Consider the following 21046-nt stretch of genomic DNA (forward strand, 5'->3'; position numbering starts at 1 on the left):
CAGAACGGAAAAAAAATGTCTCACTGACCGTTCTGACTTGTTCCGTAGCCAGTGAGACTGTTTTCAACGTTATAGTTTGTTTAGATCTTGATTTTACTTGTTTTATTAACCTTAAGCTTTAAGAGGTTTTAAACACAAGAATAGGAGGATAGGTTCAGAACTCGAAACGAAGTGTCCTATTGTTATAGAATATAACGAGAGCAAATGTTAATTTAAATATGAGTATGTTTTACTAAGGTAGTAGTAGTACTTAACGATGAGATATTTTACAAAGATGCCTGGAATAAAAGGCCAGAGAGACCTTAAACTTCATATTCATGAACTCTGTGTTAAGGCAAACTACTATTTAGCAAATGTTAATTTTGGGAACCATTTAGCCCTTTTTAATGATGATTGAGTTAGTAAACAGATGAGCTGTAATCGCATATATTTTTACTGTATCCAGACTTACCTAAATGTTATCATCTTTGTACAGATTATAAAAATTACGTACACACAACAAGTGTTTTACTTATTAACTACACTCGTGTTTATAAACAAAATTTTTAAGTAATGTATGCTTATTGGTCAGTGGTATACATTAAACATTTTTTTTTAAGATTTAATAGACGCTTATAATATTCAGAGAGTTGAAAATTCATTGTAGTGAAGAGGTGTAGAGAAACGCCACTAAATGTATAAAAATGAAGAAAACCAAACTGTTATGGAAACTATTTTATTTAATTAAATTTAAAAACGTGCCTTTTCAAAGCAAATCTTTCTATTCTAATAAAATATTTGATCAATTCAAATTTAAGGTGATTAAAAAGTCATAAAGCATGTATTTTTGCAAATTTGTTACATAAAAATATGGATTAACTAGCTGTTGCCCGCGGCTTCGCACGCAATTTTTAGAACCGAAGTCCTTATAAAAAGCAATTATGATGTAACATGATGGGAGTTCTACAAACATTTTAAAACGTAAGTAGGCATACATCAGGTAGATATTATTAAGTTCATGGTAAATAGTATCATAGTTTAACTTAATTATTATATCATTTTTGGCACGTGTAGGAGCATTTCTGGTTCTAATTAATTATATACATAACGTCATAGCTGAATCTGCCTTGTAATCCCGATCAAGAAATCACAAATCTCGTATAACACAGGTTTCGGTAACTTACTTTGGTCAAAAAGCGCATATTTCCAGTCCTTGTCATATATTTCAGGTCTAAGATATTTCCAGTACCATAGTAGAGTTTGCCTTGTTGTTCTGACGAAGAAAAAATATACATCCTTACATTGGACCGAGATGCCTATTTTGGTTAAAAAGTGCCTACTTAAGACAGTTTAAATTCACTTACCTACTATGTCAAAGGTTAGCTTGCAACATTGCCTTGATTAAAATACTACGAGGGGTCAGTCAAATATAAACAATACTTTTAACTTATACGTTTATTAAAGCTAAACAATACAATGATAACATGTTACTACTGCTTTTCTACATAGTCTCCCTCAACTCTCACACACTTTTTCCCAGCGTGAGGATAGCTTATGGATCCCTTCTTCATAAAAGATTTGAGGTTGTGTCTTGAACCAATTGCATACAAATTCCTGTACTTCCTCATCACTTTCAAAACGGTTTCCACCAAGTGCTTCTTTGAGAGGACCAAAGAGGTGAAAGTCACATGGAGACAAATCTGGGCTGTAGGGAGGATGTTCCAATGTTTCCCAATGAATTTGGCGTAATTTCTCTTGGGTCAAGGCAGCTGTTGTGAGGCCTAGCATTGTCATGAAGCAAAATGACATCTCTGATTGGCCGATTAACGCCTTTTGTTCCGAAAAGGCTGCTTTTGCTTGCTCAAGAAGTTGACAGTAATAAGCAGCGTTCACAGTACGACGTTCGTGTAAAAAGTCAATAAGCAAAACGCCTTTGCAGTCAAAAAAGATGGTGGCAAGAACTTTCCAGCAGACAACCGTGTTTTGGCTTTCACAGGGCGAGTTTCGTCTTTCCTTCGCCACTCCATTGACGCCATTTTGGATTCAGGAGTGTAGTGATAGACCCACGTTTCATAACAGGTTATTATGCGATTTAAAAAACCATTCCCCTCTGTCTCAAGCCGATTTCAAAAGCCTTTTGGCAAATGTCTCTCCGGGTTTGTTTTTTGATCGAGAGTCAGAAGCCGAGGGACCCATCTTGCACAAATTTTTCCCGAAAACCCAGATGCTCTGTGACGATGGAATGCACACTACCATGACTAATTTCCACTTCACACTGGCAATTTCATCTATCGTTAAGCGTCGATCATTTTCAAGAAGTTTACGAACAGCACAAATGTTCTCATTAGTCAAACTGGTCCTTGGACGCCTATTGTGACTTTCATTTTCAACTGTTTCAAACGTCCGCCTTTGAACTTTTTAACCCAATCGTACACTTGAGAACGTGATAAAGTCTTATCCCCAAACTGAGTTGTCAGTCTAACAAAAATTTCACTTGGTTTTAACACCTTCGTTTGTCAAGAACTTAATAATAACTCGTTGCGCAACTGCAGGTACAACCTCTTGTTCAGACATGGCTACAATGACAAACAAAACAGCACTGAGAACGCATTGTTGCAGCTTTCCCCCCCTCCCCCAGGCTGCCCTCTACCACTACTGCAACATGGCTACCTGCTACAACCTGGACGTTGGGTTATAGTAATAAAAGTCCTGTTTATATTTGACTGACCCTCGTATATACGTTCGATTATATAGTTCTCGGAAATATATTTTGGTCAAAATCGTGTTGGCATAGTTGAGTTCGCTAGTACTGAAAACCCTATTACGACCTAGGGGGAAGTCCTATCTACTTCTTATGTACTTCCGATATAAGGGGGGAATCCTTATTAAGGTTATGCAACATTCCAAAATAATAGTTATTAAAGTTTTGCGTTACACTTGTTTTTTTGTACTGTATCCAGGGAAAGAATGAATCGTTAAAGTATGTTAGTATTCATTTCTCTGATTTTCCGTAAGCCATTGTTAAAATGTAATATCATAATGTCAAGGAAACCCACCATTTTAAAGTAGCCTATGTGAAAACATTCATAAATTTGTTCATTAAGATTAGTTTTATAACAGTATTTAATGCATTAGATTATTTTAATTCGTCACAGGCGCAATCTGGAGTAAAATTTATATAATAATGTTTTACTTACTATCTGCATTACACTACCGATCAAGCGCTGTTTACTTATTATTGATAAAATTTAAATGTAAACAGATGTTTATGAAAGTTTGTCGAATTATAGCTGTCAACAGCTGTTTAGTGCCAGTTTACCTGTAACTTGAATATTATGAAACGTTATTACGTTTCGTTCTTATCATAACGCCAGTTGCGCGCTGGCAGTCAGAGCGTTCGGGTGTAGTCTTGTCTCGCTCACGTTACATAACCTCAACTATAACTCTGACTCATATATTATAATGTGCCGCTCTTCCATTTTGATGTATTAGTTTATCAGTCGTTTACATTTATTTTTTCAAAGTGGTTGCGATCATCGTGCACGTGATAAATAATTTGTTTTTGGAAATGATATCTAAACATGAGTGTTTGTGTTAAGTGTTCTAAACCTGTTGCTTAGATCGGATAAAAACAAAGTGCAGTGTAAGTCTTGCCGTGGATATTTCCACTGGAGTTGTGTGAAATTAACGGAGGCTGAAATTGAAGTATTTGCTGCTACTAACACCGCCTGGAACTGTGACGCTTGTACAAAAAAAGAAAAGAGTGAGTAGGAGTTTTTCTGATTCTTCTTCAGTAAGTGCGAGTCCCCAGTAAAATGTCTGTATCTATAGAAGATATTAAAGTCCTTACTTGAAAGAGATGAAAAAGGAAAATATTACAGGGTCAAACTAATCTGGAGTTGGAGCTTGGGAAGTCTCTGGACCACTGCTCAGATGAGGATTGCTGAAAATAACAGATTAATCGAAAGTCAGCAGAAGCGTCTTGAGGAACAACAAGAAGCGATATCGAGTCTTCAGGAGAAAACAACCGGCTGCGTGTTTCAAGTTAAGGAACTGTCAAAACCGTCAGGTTGATCTTGAGCAGTACTCAAGACGTAATACGTTGGAGATTTTTGGGGTGCCTGAAGGTCCAAATGAAACCTCGGAAGCTTTGAAAAGGAAGGTTGTGGAGATTGGAACAGCGTTGGGTGCGACTCTTTCTGAGGCCGGAATTGATGCTTGTCATCGCATCAACGGAGGCAGCAACCGACCGACGTCCGGAATAATCGTCAAGTTCCTTCGTAGGGATGACGCAGACGCCCTGATCGAGAGAAGGAAGGTGAAAGAGGGACTTCTCCACCAGACACCTGTCTGGCTATCAGCAGGGACTCCTCCGGTGTACGTCAACCTGTCCCTTGGCACCAGCAAGAAGGGTACTATTTGCGAAGGCCCGTAAGTTAAAAAATGACTTTAATTATAAATATGTTTGGGTGGATAGGGCTGGTCGGGTGAAAGTCAGAAAATCGGATGATAAGGCTAGTAAGGTGATTGTGATAAACAATGAGGACGAGCTGGCTGGACTGGTTGGTAGGGAGGCAAAGGGGTCTTAGATTTGTTTGTGGGTTAATCTGAATTTTACTCTGTCAAAATATATTGTTTCACTTTGTTAATGTTACTTGTTTGTAGTTTTATATATATATATATATATATATATATATATAATATATATATATATATATGTATATGTTTGTAAATTTAAAGTTAATGTACGTAAGTCTGTACGGTTTGATCTACTATACAACAGTACTTTGAGTTTATTTAATTTTTTCGTCATTGATTATTATTCTAATTTAATAGTAATTAAGGCATATTTGGTGTTTTATTTGATTACAAATGGTAAATCAGCATAGTTTAAATATTTACTATCAAAATGTGCGTGGCATGAGAACGAAAAACTTTTGAGTTTTATGAAATTTATAACTAGGTGAGGATTTTGACCTTAATAGCATTAACTGAAACATGGCTCGAACCCGGTATAAGTAGTTCTGAAATCTTTGATGCAAGATATGAAGTTTTTCGTAAGGATAGGGATCAGATGGCAACAGGTAAAGGGCGGGGAGGAGGAGGATTGTTGGCAGTGCACCGGCGCGTCTCAGCTGTGTTGATGACTCATCCACTGATAGCGGACGACCTTGACTTGCTCTTGGTTCGGCTGACACTGCCGCCGCCTCAAGGCACGGTTCTTGTGAGCTTATCTGTATATTCCTCCTCCGGTCGGTCGCTCAGCTCATCTTTACACTAACTATTGTAATTCATATGATAAATTTGAATATTAAATATGATGGTTTCATAATTCTGGGTGATTTTAATATTCCTAGAATAAAACGGTACAAATTTTGACTTCTCTGTTGCTAGATCCTCAGCCGGAGTAATTAATACACTCATGTGTGAATATAATTTGAAACTCCTTTAATAACATCCGTAATTGTGATAATTTTACATTAGATTTAGTTTTAAGTAACTTAAAGGATGTTAAAGTTGAAAAAAGTGAGTCCCCTGTTGGCACCAGATGCTTATCACCCTCCACTATCTATATCTTTTATGAGTGATTGTAGCCAATTTAAGTTTACAAATGTTTGTCTGCCAAAGAAATATTATGTTTTTAATGATGCGAATTTTTTGACTTGTATTGTAGACTGAGAGAAATTAATTGGTTTGAAATGTATAGTCTTACTTGTGTGGGTGACTGTTTAGATTTTTTCTATAAAGTTTTCTTCTCTTGTGTCGATAGTACTGTACCCCAGAAAAGCTTTGTAGTAAAAAGTAAATATCCAGTTTGGTTTACGTCTGAAATTAAACATGACTTAAAAAATGAAAAATAAATTATCCAAAAAGAGAAAGTTACTCAAAGTATCATGACGAATTATTTAAACAATTAAGGAAACGTATTAAAGAAAATATTAGACTTGCCCATAGAAATTATATACGTAACGTTGAAAATAGCATTAAAACTAATGTTAAAAAATTTTTGGAATTATTTTAAGACAATAAATAGCAGAAGTGGCTTTGATATTGGTACACTTAAGAGTATGACTTGTGAGGGTAATACTATCAGTAATAAGGAAATTCCAAATGCATTTTGCAGGTTATTTTTCTTCTGTGTATGATAGTTCTCCTTCCAAATACCAGTTAAGTTGTGAGTCTTCATCTGTGGATAAACTTTCAAATATCACCTTTTTACTCCATCAGAAGTACGTGCTGCAATCAAAGAAATGAAATCAAAAAAGTCATCGGGGACCTGACGGTATACCAGCGTATGTTGTAAAGGGTTGTGGTGAAGTATTAGCTGAACCTTTATGTTTTTTGTTTAATTTATCGCTTTCGTCCTGTGTATTTCCGCACAGGATGGAAGGAAGCAAAGGTGACTCCTATTTTTAAATCTGGCGATAAAGATAAAATAGAAAAATTATAGGCCTATCTCTTTATTAAATTCATTTGCTAAAGGTCTATGAACTACTTTTATTTAAACAAATTTTCAATGCGGTTAGGAGTAAAAATTCGCTCTGAGCAACATGGTTTTCTTCCTAAATGAACGGTCTTCCGCGACTAATCTAATGGAATTTTCTTTTAATATTTCTTCTGAACTCGATGTTGGGGGTAGGCTATGGATGTAATATATACAGATTTTTCTAAGGCATTTGACAAAGTTAACCATGATATTCTGTTAAATAAATTATATAAATTTGGGGTTCTCAATGAGGGCTTGCAGTTTGATGGCTTCATATCTAAAAATCGACCTCAGTATGTCTCAATTTCTGGTACTAGATCTTCAATATTTTCACAGTTCTTCGGGTGTGCCCCAGGGCTCAAATTTGGGGCCTCTTCTTTTCTTAATTTTTATTAATGATCTACCAGACTGCTTCTCTGACTGCAAGTGTTTGTTGTTTGCTGATGATTTAAAAATATTCAACCAATAAACAGTACATTAGATACACAACTGTTACAAATCTCAATTGATCAACTTACTTAGTTCCTGGTGTTTATTTAATAAATTATATCTTAATGTCCAGAAATGTTTTGCTATGTCATACTCTCGGAGAAATGTTTCTATCAATAATTTATATCATATTGGAAGTACTCCGTTAAAGTCAGTCAATACAATAAAGGACTTGGGCATAATCTTTGATTCCCACTCTTACTTTTAATGATCACGTATATATAGCGTGATAGCTGAATCTTATAAGCTGTTAGGGTTTGTTAAAAGAAATACTAGGTCTTTTCCAAGATACAGAAGCTATAATAAGGTTGTACCAAACTTTAATCAGAAGCAAATTGGAATACTGTGCGGTAGTGTGGGATTCAATAACCAAGTCTGATTGTGATAAAATAGAAAATTTCTCCAGAATAAATTTCTAAGATATTTATATTTCAAAAGATTTTCTCGTTCATGTCCCTTTGATTTTCCTACTTCCGATTTGAGAAACATTTTTGCTGCCCCTAAACTGTCTCTGAGAAGAAAAACTTTCATTAGCATCCTTAACACACAAAGTTTTAAATGGTTCTATCGATAGCAGGTTTTTATTAGAGAACATTCATTTATATGTACCTGGACGAAGTGTAAGAACATTTTAATTTGTTTTCCTTACCAAGGTGTAAAACACTGTCACATTTTAACTTTCCTTTATACAAAATATTTGAGATTATTAAATTGTTATGCTTCCGATCTAGATGTTTTTAATGATAAGTTAAGTGTATTTTTAATGAAATGTAGCAACCTTTTTGATTTAGATTAGTTATATTGATATTCCTGTATAGTTTAATAATTGAGTTTAGAGTTATTCATAGAATTAGTTTAAGTTATTTTAGATAAAAATATGCTTTTGGTTATTTTTTAACGTGACTGTCAGAAATATTATTTTCTTTATAACTTGTACATTACTATTTATGTCTATATATTGTAACTTAGTTAAGATAGCTGTTTTGGAACATGTTTCTGTAGCTGTCATATAAAATTGTTTGAATAAATAAATAAAATAAATAAATAAATAAATAACATTCGAAAGTAAACAAACTAATTTTTCAATTTGAATTCGACTTTATTTGGTGAAATGAGTGTGTTATGGGTGGTAAAAAGCACTCTAAATGTTAATTCAGACAAAAAGCTATACCTTTTCCACATTTCAGCACAAACCGTATAGCAGTTTCAGCGTGATTCAAGGACAAACCACCAAACATCTAAACATACAATCATACACACATCTAAATTTCCAAACATTCAAATTTTCGCTTTTATAATATTAGTGGGATATTCGTGTTTATATCTACTCAACATAACGCAATCTTTATACTCGTATATAAGGTATAAATTAATATCTAAATAATCCAGATCTATCAGCTATATATTTTATGCTCCTAAAATTGTTATGGAAATGTTCCACAAATAATATTTTGATTGGAATTATCTTCTGCTAATTACGTAGTAAAGCCCTGTATACTAAACATTATACATGTAATGAAAACAATATAGGACAAACAGTAGGCCTGTTACATTGTTACACCCCTGTCATTGAGTAAGGCTATTAATGACAACAAATTTTATTGGTATAATCAATCACGATAAAACTAGTTTAGTTTTAAAAAATTACAATGCCTGATTTGGCAAAAAATTTAGCAATTAGGTTCATAATTAATATGTTTCATCATGGCTTTTTAAAATATTTTTATATATTGTGTATTAAATTAGAAGGTTAAACAGTTGTAATTTTTCATATTATTATTCAGTTTTCTCAGCAAGAGAATACAATAGGTTACTTATTCTGAATTGACATAAATGATGTCAACGAAAGTTATAGGGGCTGCAGTATCAGCTATCCTGTCATTCTTATCACTCCACAAGTTTACTGCTGGTAACATCACGTAACCTATTGTAAGGTTCCCTTGCTTAATATATATATATATATATATATATATATATATATATATATATATATAATATATATATATATAGCTTTAATTTGATTATTTTTTAATAAAGCCAAATAATGCAAAAGTACATAATTTTATGTAGAAACAAAGGACATCTTTAACATACAAAATGACTTCAAAAAGAAAATATAACTACGTTTATCGTCCAAATACACTACTCTTATAAATTATTAAACATTTAATCATATGTGACTAGAAAAAAGGTTATGTTAATCCTGCAGTTTTAAGATGTGAAGAGGTTCAGCCATAAAAGCCAGGAAATTACTTATACTGGAAATAGTTCTAGCTGAGGCACAGGAAGCATTTATAATGAAGCACTCACGACCCGAAGCGGAAATTAAGTTACGCCTCCCGATAATTGAGTACATAGCCATTCACCTTTAGTACTTAAAGGCCATTAAGTGGTGAAGTGTCAAGTATCCTAACCTGTAAAGAGAGTGTGTTTGTAAATAGGATAATAAATTAATTTGAAGAGTATAATGTTTCTGTGATAAAAAGGAATAGCTATAAGTACAACTTGATTTTCGTTATCATTGACATCGTGATTGTGTTTAACTCCGTTAAAATTTGTTTCATAGTTAACGTTCACCATTGAAGAAAGCAAAAAATACATTAATTTTTTGCATTAATTTATATAATCATAGTTCTTTATAAGTTATTAAATGGAATTTGTATGGTGGGGCAGGAACTTGATACCCCCATTACTGTGATTTATTCACTTAAAACAAGAATATGAGGAAATCCCTCACTATACTTATTCCTAAATCCCCATTACACTGCTTCAGAAGTGACACGATAGTTTGGATGGTTAATAGTGGGGGTTGGGACCACTTTCCGTCAAGATCTCATGAGGAGGAATACGGTAACTATACCAGTAATGTCCTGTTACAAGACGGCAAGGCTAGTTCTGGTCCAGGTTCCTTATCTTTAAGCGCTCTCCTTTATGTTTAGGCCTAAAAATGCATGTACAATACTTTAGCCTTACCTACTGCAATAGCTATCCTCTCCAGTTAACTAGATATATTGACCAAAAATTTGTACCGTAATATTCGTGGTTAGTTTACTCCCAAATACCAATAGCGCTTTTCAGATCTAAGTGACATTAGATTTAACGCTTTGTTCATAATATATATATATATATATATATATATATATATATATATATATATATATATATATATATAATATATATTCACTTTGGGTGTATAAACGCAGAATTGCTCTATTACAACAATTATTATTAGACTTCTTGATATAAAGTTCCTTTAATATTTCGGCTTTGCAGTTTTCAAAAAGGTATAATAAAAATAACAACACAGCAAAACAAAATTTACAAAAGTAAAAAAAATTTGTATGGTTCTAGTATTAATATAGTAAATTCAATCATGTTTAAGTCTAAGATTTTACAGTTTTAAAACAGTTGTTCAACTCTCTAAAATCGTAGAACTTTATTAAAATTATTAAATTAATTATTAAAATTGTTAAATTAATTATTAAAATTATTACATTAAATCAAATTATTTGATTTAAAAATATATTTATTAAATTAAATTATTAACTTTTTATTACAATTTAACACTATTAACAATTTTAACGGAAATGACCTTCATGTTGAAACAGGTTTTGGTTAGGCATTGCTAACGGTTCTATGTAAGCAATGTAAAAATACTGTCAGTCCACCAAGTATAGTCTGGATCCATACATTATCATGCAGTTATCGTGTTTACTAGCTCACGTTATATTGCATAAGTCAAAACATACATATTTGCAATATACAGAATATGAATATGTCACACCACTTCTCTAAGGACCATGCAAAGTCTCCAAGTATATAGCTTATTTCATTCCTCAGATGCCCTGCCGTCAGATACACAGCCAGTCATTTGTACAGAAAAAAACAGGCATTGTGTACATTTTGACGTTTAGTAAAATCCCTTGAACTGATATCCGCCACAAGCTCACAACGTAGGGTTTCTTTACATCGATATAAAATTTTCCCTACAAAATTGAGTGCACATCTTACTAGTGTTGGAGGAGTTCGAAATTGAAAAGCATAAAAAATTGATACAATATCAAACGATCGGTATGTCTTAGATCACATGTTCTTAACCAAACGTATATGAAAACAGACATGTAATTGAAGAAACAAAACGTTATACATTTCTCTGAAACATTATTCGGTTGATATGGTTATCTACCGCTAATGTAACATTTGTTTTTACGTCTTACGTTTGTTTTTAGCGTCTTAAACTAAAATTATTCACGCTATAAATACGACTCTCTACTACTCAGTTACAAAATAATTTGCTTATAGTTTTTTTCAGTGTGATGCATGAACAGTGCTGACATATAAATGCATATAAATACTTAACTATAAATGCATCAGAAAATCATTAATGTTTTTAATCTAAAAATGTATTAATTTCCAATAATATAACTTATATATTTATAAAAGAATAAATTTTTTATGATTGCCATAATGTTTTAAATTTGATTCAACGAATCCTATTAAGAAATATTATTAGTTTCCAGAGAACAGCGCAACAGTATTAGCAATAAATGCCGTACTCTAAAACTTTAAGCTCTCTGGAAATGTTTACAATTTTACCTCAACAGCGTTGCTGATTTGCATATTAGTTACATCCTTTTCTTATTGATATAGAAGAAGGTCTAAGGGGAATTCCGTTTTATGGTTCTGTAAAATCCGATTCTTAAGAATAGAATTTACTTTCTAAAATCAAAAGAGTCAAAATACCTTAGTCGTAAAAAGTTTGTAGATTTTTGATAAGCGAAATACTATTAATTCAATCTTGTTTTATGTATTTGTACCAAATATCCCAAAACTTTCAATATGCAAAATCCTTTAAAAAGTTTAGTAAATCTTACATACAATCCAGAACACATTTTTCACTATGTTCATAGATAACGGAGCTGTGCAATGTTAATTAGGTTTAACGGCGGCAATATAGGAGAAATGGAGAACAAATATTCTTAACAAACGTAGTACAGATAAATAAAATGTCAATATTTTTACTCTCTTTCAACTTTTATCAGTAATACTATCACCAGTACTTGTTAATATAAAAGTTTTTGTGAGATTTTCATGTCACCAACTTATTGAAAAAAAATGTTTAGATAGATATATAAAATATAAGATTTCTTAAATTTTACAAGTATTTCTGGAGATTTTTGGTTTTTCCTTTAAGTTTTCATAAATAACTGACTTTTAATTTTATTAAGGTTTTAAGCTCCACCCTATTTAAACAAAATGCTGTATCAAGCTAGCCAATGAACTAGCCAATGCATTTTTGTTCCGGTTTTCAACATTTTTGGTGTTTATAGGGATATTCTTCGTCAATACAAGCTGCATTTTATGTATAATCATTTTAATGGAGGTGGTTTGGTGTTATAGGGTTCCCGTTAGTTGAAGCACAATTGTTCTACGGTGTTTCTACACTGTTTATATAATTGCGTGTGAATACTCATTTACATACGTTTTATAATTAATTTAATAAGCAATTAATGCAGTTTTGATAAGCACTTGTTCTACCTGAGTTAAACACCTTTAAAAGACTTCTGTACTTAGGTAATGCAGATGCAACTCATTGAACTTGGATTTGACAAATTCAAATCTCCAGTTGAATACAGGCTTTTCAACCTCATAAATAAACTTTTAGGTATATCGTAATTTAATTTTGATTTCTTAAATGTTTTAAGATATTTAGAAGCTTCTAAACACGTCCATATAGCACCGTAAATAGTCCAACAAGCAGCTTTTTGTTAACCATTTCATGAATCTATTGTACTTTGTACGGGTGGACAAGAATAGAAATACAGGCCTTATTATGAGTTCAGTACTTAAAGAGAATCAGGGAACAAGAACAATGAACTTAAAAAAAGAATAGAAGAATGTATATATATTTTGTCCTCAATTAATTTAAAATACGTATAATTTTATAATTGTGATGTTTTATATTTGATTAAATGTCTCAGAATCCTAATGAGAGACACTGTTGCAATTTGCACAGAAAAGAGGAATTATTTATGCTAGAAAAATCTATAAACATACTGCTACCGCCAAAATGGATCTTTACCAAAGTATATCCCTAAACATTATTGAAACTTATTGCGATGTATAGACGTTATGTTATTTCACTGCTAGGCATCAGTCGCAGAGTATATAATTTATATTTACTAATATAATTTTTTCTCATGCTTAAAATCAGATTTTTCTTATTACAGATTATAGAATAATGTATGTTGTATGCAGTGCTGTGTAACATTTCTCTTACAATTCTGGCCCATAATTGTCAAAACACATTCTAATGTCTAGTTCCTTGATACTAGTTATATTCTGCATGAAAAAATATACTTTAAATTAATGTATAAATCTTTAATTTAATAAAATAATATTAAATTATTTTAATTAAATTATTTTTATTAATACTCATGTTATTTTAATAACATTGCAATAAATATATGCAATATCTTATATGCATTACAGTATATAAGCCATATTTAGGATTACCAGATTTATTAACCGATATTTCAAGAGGTATTGTAAAGTATTTCTTTAAATTACTGGGTTTTGCTCATGCTGTGGGATGCGACATTTGCAGAATAACCACAAGTGTATCAATTGATTAAAATTTACGTCTAGTGACATGTCCTTAAGCATCAGTGATCCATCAATGTCCAACAAAATGAAACACAGGCTAGCATGTCGTACTGTAGCTAGCACTTCATATAAACCCTTAAGTTTAACACTATTTAAATCGTATTATTTTAAGAAGAACTCATGTGATTCTTGTAACGATAATTGACAATAAAGCTTAAAATAATACCGCCAAGCATTATATGAGTCTAGTCGATCGAGCAAAATAATATTACATGTGCTTAATTTAGTCTGAACATGACATTTGATTTATCGTTACAGTAAACTGTATCGGGTTAGTTTTGTATTCTTTGTTTTCCATTGTTCCCAAAAATAGCATCTACCAGACCAAGTAAATATAGTCAAAATTCAATAAACATAAACAAATAATCTCATTTGTTCGATGTTGTTTTTTATTTTAAAACGTGATATATAGGTAGTAGGGATAGGGTTCACTCCACATTTATACTCCCCAAATCATTACACACTTATCGCCCATAAAGACGGACAGGACTCGTATTTTATTCATCAGCAACTTTAGATCTTAAAACAGGAAAGAACTTGAAAGTTGCAATAATGCTTGAAAGTGATTGATTCAGTTAGTTTTAGTTTTATAGTTTTATATTTGTCTGAAAAATTTATCTGTAAAACTTTGCATAAACGAAAGCGAAAAATGTTCCCAGATGAAATTATAGAATATATTACATCATTTATCACACCTCTCATACATGACTAGTGTTTACAGCCACCAAGAAACCTTACTAAACAAAATAATGTATTTGATTACTATGCAGAAACTGACGAGTAATGAATTATATGTTTGTGCAAAAACTTATTTATCTATGAAAATCTAGTGGGAATGCCTACTATCTCATCTACGGAATACTTTTCCAACAACCTAAATAAAATATTTAATTTCACAAACCATCCTGTAACAAATGATATATTATCAGGTATTAATTTTTGGGAAAATGAAAACTACCTATAATTCATTTTACTTGGTTATGCTAACAGAAAGGTTTTTCGATATTTTAATAAGCTTTATTGTAATAATAGTTTATATTAAAAGTAATATCCCACCTTAGAGCTGGTTTAAATGGTTAATGGTTTAAATCATTAACATGCCATTGAAGGAGGAGCTCTTTTTATTATAAAAACTATTTATTGTACTGTTTATTTGAATTCATCGTTGACTGTATGGTCAGAAAAATATGTTTAATAACAGGTAACTTAATTTTAAACAAGTTTTTATTTATATTGTATTATTTTTATAAAGAAAACTTTACAGTTACCTAACATTTTTAATTTTGCACAAGGCCTTTCGACATCAAAGATGCTATCGTCTGGCGTAGATCAATAATTTCAAACAGTATACATATTTTATAATTTAAAAAAATTATCAGCTGAATAAAAGCGTAAAACAAGATTTAAATAATTAAACGTAAAATAAAATAAATATTAATAAATGTTTGGGCAAAAAAAGAATTTAGTTAAATTTTAAAGGAAGGGTGATGGACTTTGTTTATAATGAAAAGTTTTTAAAGGTGTGAGCTGTTTCTAATGCATGTTTAGCAATAGCTGATTTTCGATTTTGTACTATTAGTAGTATATTTCGTGTTATTTAAATGGTTCTTATTGCCTGACAAATGTAAACCTTATTACAATCTTGACGGTAAATTTTGTAGATAACAATTTTTTTATCTAAAATTATATCCTTTGGATTTCACATTGGGTTATTTATGTAATTCCTGTGCTAAAATGACTGTTCATGTCAACATTTTTTCCAGATACTTTTTTTATTTCTTTACAAAACTGGACTACAGCTTATGGTTTGGTCACTTTCGTTTTTCTTCTTGTTCACTTTTTTAATTAGTACTTGATGTATGTTTTTATAATTTCTTATTTAGCTTTTTTTTAACGAACTGTCAATTAATTTGTTGAGTATCCAAAAACTGCAATACTTTTTATGCTTCTTAGTTCCTTTTGTGTGCTCATCGTTTTTAAAGGTGTTGTAAGTAATCTATTAATCATGATGTGGAAAGCAGCTCTTTTTTGGGAGGGTGGATGGTTTGAATCGTGTGATATATTATCATATATATCTGATGTTTCAAGTGGGTTTCCTGTAAATGTAATAATCTATGTCATTAATATATGTTTAAGGGAGTAACGCCTCACATTTCCCAAAAGGAAGGAGTACTATCCTCAATAGATTTTAATTCACACCGTTATTATAAAATCTTTTCAAAATAACATTTGTAGGCTAGAAGGACATGCATTTCATTAGTAGTATTAAAAAGTAAATATTTTTGGCTATGCATTATCATCAGACTAAGGGGCTGGAAAATATAATTAATCTTTGTCTGTCTATACGTTTTATTGTATCTCTAAAACGAAGTTTCCTAAATTTAATAATTGTTACATGAAGGTTTATTTATATACATAGTTATCATAGAGTTTATATAACTACGATGGCAACGAAAATATCATAGAATAATTTCCTAAGTGAACAAAACTGACTGCAATTGTTTAGAAACGTTTATATTATGCGGGAACGTGATAACACGTGTGGTTATAGGATAGATATTTTGACTGGTTTATTTTAGCCGTTGTCTAATAAAATCAAAATCAGATTGTTATTGCCGGAAAATTTTTACAACGCAAAGCCAAAGTCAGCCTTTTACTTTTTACTTATTAAACATTTTGTCATATACAGCACAAAATCGAATACAAGTATAAAACTTTCGTAACTTACATACATTCAATTATTCACCTATTCCTCCCACTTTCAGTGACAGAATCAGTTAATCGTTTTTATTTTTTCCAAAACTATGTCAAAAACTTGTCAACATTAAATACAATTTTGTGACACTTAAAAGCGTCAAACGAGTTCTTAACATCTTGGACGTTTAATTATTTATGGTTGAATCTGTTAATTTGTGGACGAATTGAAAATCTACCTGTAAGAATAAGCATTCATAAACCACCGTTCTGTGTCTTCCAGTTCAGTGGTTATCTCTATATGAAGTCTCATACTAATATATTTCTTGGCCATTCGTCATTGTATATTTAGACATACTTAAACTAAGTGTTTTCCAAGATGCAAAGACTAATCAACATTAACTGATGCAAATTTTTAAAAGCCTTCCTTGCACAAACTCCCAGTATTTCCAACTGAGCGATAATGTTTGAAAAGCGCTTGTTTTTGCATTTTCAACACTCCCATGAATTTATTGTTTCAACAAGCTCTCCACAACAACATCCAGTATGTGAGATGAGGGTAAATCAAGCCATAATACACCGCGCCATCATTAGAACCTGACTAGGACAGTATTTGGCTAGGGATCTGAAAACTTACAGTATATAACTAAGACTAATTTGGAGAAAACGTGGTCGATTAGATCTTTTTTAAGTCATTATTTGATCGAGGTTTATTCTCACGGGATTCGAGCAATATACTTATTCCATCATAGTCTCTGCCTACATGACCGGTCGCACATTTATAACATATTGTTTTGCAATATTTGTTTGAGATTGAGGCTGTAGAAATTTTGGACGCAGTTGTTGACCTCAATAATACTCTGCTGTTCCAGACTCAAAGCTTGATGTTTATATTTTTGTTTTAATTAATTAATCAAATATCAAAAACAGACAGAGGAAGACTATATTTACCTTACCGTTTCATGGCAACATTAATAACTGTAAATAATGATTTCCATTGTAAAATCTTTCGAAATATATAATAATTTTAAAATTTGATATTGCAACCAATCTTTTCTTATATATATCCGTACACATAGTGTTTACGTCTTAGTCTCGTCGATCTTTGAAATGCGTTCTGAACAATGTGAAAATTGATTTATAATTCTGCACGTAACAAACCTCATTAAGTAGTTGGGAAACGTACAACAATTTTGAAAACACTAAAGGTCAGAAAGGGTAGAAATAAGGAACTCAAAAATAAACTACTTATGTAGTATACAAGCTCTACAAATTTCATAACGCAATGTAAACTCTATGTAACAGCGACATTCCACACTCCATAAAGCAAAACCTTGTAAAATTTCGCTGAGAGAATACCTAATAAGTATGAGAAAGTAGCTCGGTGAAAGGTGAGATATACTTTGTTTTATTTTAACCGATATAACAACGTCCTAACCCCGAGAGAGACGATAACTGAGCAGTTTCGTTCGTTCCTGTTCTCACTCTCCCTGTCACCTTATATTTATGTGTTGCATTATTTCAGAAACATATCTGCTGTACTAGTACTTACAGTTACTAAATAAAATACTGTTCCTTATATTGACTGGTATTGTAGAGTTATTTCTCTCCGTGGCAAAGCATATAATACGCAATAATAAATAAAACGCAATATATGTCTTTATTTTTAAAGTCATAAATGCACATATTATTAATGCATAAAAGTGTATTAAATAAATCAAATCAATACTGTTTCAATTATATCAATAAAAAATATCTGTTATGTTATGTTTTCAAGATTTTTTAATAACCCAAAAAACGAAATACAAGGCTATAAGTTTATAGTGCCTATAAGATTTGAGTCCAAATAAAAAAAGAGATGTATTTTAATGTTATAAAAACCGTTATCTAAGCTCAAACTCAAAATAAATAAAGATGTAAAGTCAAAATAATAATTTCACGTAATTTCATGATGCTTAATGGTTAACATTCAAAATTTTGTATCTATACTTTTTGAACCTCGAGTAATCGTGTAAATAAAATTCGTGGCGCGTTCATTTCAAATCTTCAATATGAAATTACGCGGACAAGGAATTAATGTTTGTTATTTGTTCTTATTATTCGTTATTGCGCTTCATACATACATTAACACTCCTAAGTAAGTTCTGGTACACAGATTCAGTGTCAGTCTAGGAGTTGTCCCTGTCATACCCTTGTCAGAAATGCCAGAAAAAGTGTCATATTAATGTAGTATCAATAGACTAGTGTCATACCTCAAATTTGTTTGAACTGATTATATATTTGATTTGTTTTCCGAATGCTTATTTGCAAAATGCAAATTAAATGTTGCATGTAATGGATGAATAACTCTGTGGACTTAGTATTACTTGAGATTCCGAATAAAATTATTTATATAATTACAATGAACGATATTCATCACTTCCTCACTATTATGACTGAAGTTATTTCTACTGAATAATTCTTTATCTCAAATCGTAGGAATAAGCAAAGGTAAAGAAGCTGTCCGCTACGCGAGTTACAAGCAGTAATATGGACATCACAGTGAGGCCCTAAGTTATATTTTACAATATCCAGTTTGGCCAAGTAGCTCAAATTCAACATTTTTTGGTTACTTTGGTTGGTCGAATATATTTATTTTATTAAAATTTTATAAAATCCATTAAGTTAAGAATAAGCTTATTTCAAACATTTCTTTCATATGTCAACAAAACTATGTAAAAGTTGGAAATTTAAACATTTTCTTCGAAATGAGATGAATTATAAAATACATATTTACTATACCTAGTACTATACAATGTTCTTTAGGAAGGTTTTCCTTAAGTTTTACATTATTGCCAATAAATTTCAATACGGACTCCGAATAAAAGTGACTTTTATGATTAGTAAAGTGTTACAAGTATAAAAAGTAAAACATTTTACAACAACGTCAAAGATAAATTTTATTGCTGGTTTTCTAATATATCCGTTGATAAACGGAACATTTTACTTTTTCTATTGTAACGGCTTCTATTTATAGAGATTTTTATTTCACAATTTTTATTCTGAACATAATTTATTAACATGATACGATTTTGGTTTCAAAATAAAGACAAAAATAACTTTATCATATTAACTACAAAAAAAATATATATAAATCATTCACTTGCTTTAAAACTTGTTTGTTGGAAAACTATTTCGTTTGGGTTTACCTATATTAGCTTTCAGCGTAATAATTATTTACACAAAAATTAGCACTTTAAATTTGTACAATTGAAATTGTTTTTGTGAAGTCTTATTGACATAACTATATTGCATACAGCATGTATAAAAAATTCCTTTAAACCAAGTTGAAATTTTATTATAATAACATATTATCATAAGCAAGTATTTCATTTAAATACAGTTTATGTTTTTAATACTTGTCCTTATTTTTGATTAATTTGTCATATCAGCCAACGTTCTTAATTAATTAGTGACATTTTTACTGATTGAAAACACAACATTTTGTAATAATCTCTGGACGTACCAAAAGTATATGAAGGACAAATTATAATATGAAACTAAATTCTGTTACAGCTACAGTTAAGTTAAGTTATTTTACCATAGAATAACTATGAAAGCTAGTTATGAGGGATACTCAGAATAGTTACCTTGTATCTGGTTTGAGACATGTCACATCTTGTTCAATCAGCTGCTGACGACAGTAACTTGTTAGCGAGTGTGCTATATGACTGGAGTAACGTTCCATGTTGCTGATTATCTTGCACACGCCAGTCCTTGTCATTTCTTAATAATTGTACTGATAAATTTACATTATGAAAATGTTCCTTGTTATATAATATTTTCCCATTTGTATTTAATTGTAAATTTATATAAATTTACTTAACAGATATACATTTTTATATCAGTTAAGTAAGTTTTTATCAATATAGATTATTTGAGTAGAAAGGAAATGACTATTCATATGTATGTTTTCTTAAAACGTGTTATTTAGTTTACAGCCCAGTTTAAAAAATTATATTACATGATTCAAATTTCTGAATTGCAATATCAGATATAAAGAATATCCATTCTGGCACATATAATGTATTCATATAGCATTTATTATGCTATCAAAGTTTTAATAGCTTATTTATAACAGCTATTTATATCCTAAACCACAAAGCCTTGCAGAGGGTTTGCTATAATTGATGCTCTGTTTTTGGCTGAGCGTAAACCGTAACCTCTCACTCTAGTTTCTGTTAAAAAGAATTTTAATTCTGCCTGTGTGTGCGTATAATTTCCAAAAACGTTGTCCTAGACTATCGCTCTATCATTCTATCCCTACTACACATTATTATTGAAAATCATATACATTGATTCATCCAGAATCTCTCCCATTATTTGATGATAAAAACAGTTTTCTGCCTTTATGCCTATCTATCTGTCTGTATACAAGATAAATTTATAATGAGTTAGAATAAGTTATTATTTTGCGTCTACAAGGTATAATAAAAATATAATAAAAGTCCTCTTAAATGTATTAGTTTTTTTTCAGGGTATTCTGTCTGCAGTAGGACAAACCTGAAAGGTCTCATGCTAACCCACGGTCTGGAGTGCATTTATTCTGGTTTAATTCTTCATAAAACTGTGATATGGAGAACTTTGAAAAAAATTTGAACAACTTTTGCATACATATATTATTGTGACTGACTCGTCTTCCTAAACTTAGGTACATGATAAGGTAGTTATCAAATTTTTTTACATCAGCTA

The sequence above is a fragment of the Homalodisca vitripennis genome, chromosome 8, assembly GCF_021130785.1.
Source record: "Homalodisca vitripennis isolate AUS2020 chromosome 8, UT_GWSS_2.1, whole genome shotgun sequence".
NCBI lineage: Eukaryota > Metazoa > Arthropoda > Insecta > Hemiptera > Cicadellidae > Homalodisca > Homalodisca vitripennis.